At 47.0% G+C, this 1,450-nt stretch overlaps 1 pseudogene across 1 annotated transcript; it reads right to left on the bottom strand.

The window, feature by feature from the left end:
• Positions 1 to 869: 869 nt before the first annotated feature.
• On the bottom strand, positions 870 to 1,235 carry LOC310777946 (histone H2A pseudogene; annotated as a pseudogene). The gene has a single exon. The product of its transcript is annotated as a histone H2A pseudogene (transcript).
• Positions 1,236 to 1,450: the final 215 nt, after the last annotated feature.

Here is a 1,450-nt window from a genome sequence, read left to right as displayed (position 1 = left end):
TCTAAAATGTGTTTAAACACATTGTAATGCGCTTTGCATAAAAGCGCTATATACTGTATACAAATGCAGCCTTTACCATTACCACTGAAACATTCTGATTTGAAGATAGAATAAAAACAAGTAACGTGTGTTGGATGCATCAGGATGTGATTTTGTAGCTGATATCAGATCAGGATTGAAATCAGCATTTTACTGATTATAAAACATCTGATCTGTTTCACATTATGCAAAACCATCAAAAGAATTGGGACTCTGAGCTGCAGTGTGAATGCAGCCAGGTTTACCATCATCACTACACAACCATTAGCAAATGAAGTCTGCTCTGTTGAGGGCAAATTATCTGGAGTCTATTATCTACTACTGTAAGTTTGATCACTGATGACATCATCACTGATGACACCACTCACTCATGATATCACTCATGCATATTGGTGATGTCGAGATCGAGTAGCTACTTTTTTTTTACCAGTTTACAAAACACAAAACTATTATTCATAAAGATCAGCGGCAAAAGTGGTGTACAGTAAAGCAAAAAGGGAAAGATATTAGAATGAACAGGGAAAGTTGCTCTTTCTTTTTAAATTTTTTATTATTTTTTTCAGATTTTCCCCCATTTTCTCCCCAATTGTACTTGGCCAATTTCCCCATGCTGCCCCGGTTGCTGCTCCACCCTCTGCTGATCTGGGGAGCTGTAGACGCTGCTCCACCCTCTGCTGATCTGGGGAGAGCCGTAGACGCTGTTCCCAAGCTCTGGAATTCCCTCCCAACCTCCATCCGTGGCTCTGACTCCATCACCATCTTCAAAAACCCCTCAGCACACGTCTTCAGCCTCGCCTTCCCACAGCACTCGCTGCCTACTAGTCCAGAGACTAGCCCTTCTTGCTCAGCAGCGCAGCCTGGATGCGGGGCAGGACACCGCCCTGGGCGATGGTCACACCACTCAGCAGTTTGTTGAGCTCCTCATCGTTGCGCACGGCCAGCTGGATGTGGCGAGGGGTGATGCGCCTCTTCTTGTTGTCCCGGGCAGCGTTACCGGCCAGCTCCAGGACCTCAGCGGTGAGGTACTCCAGCACGGCGGCCAGGTAGACGGCAGCGCCCGCACCAACCCGCTCGCCATAGTGACCCTTGCGCAGCAGACGGTGCACACGGCCCACGGGGAACTGCAGACCAGCCCGGGAGCTGCGGGTCTTTGTCTTACGACGAGACTTTCCTCCACTTCTAGCTCTTCCAGACATTGTTGATTGTTACTTTACTCAACAAACAACGGTCCTAGTTATAGCCTCTGCAGGGAAGGGGTTATGACATCATTGATGATGTCACAATGTCTATGACATCACTGATTATGTCACAATGTTGAACAACGGTCCTACTTATAGCCTCTGCAGGGAATGACTTATGACATCACTGATGATGTCACAATGTCTATGACATCACTGATTATGTCACAATG

The sequence above is a fragment of the Poromitra crassiceps genome (assembly GCF_964638095.1).
Source record: "Poromitra crassiceps genome assembly, chromosome: 6".
Taxonomy (NCBI): domain Eukaryota; kingdom Metazoa; phylum Chordata; class Actinopteri; order Beryciformes; family Melamphaidae; genus Poromitra; species Poromitra crassiceps.
The sequence above is the reverse complement of the archived record's forward strand: the minus strand, read 5'-3'. Positions and strand labels throughout refer to the sequence as shown.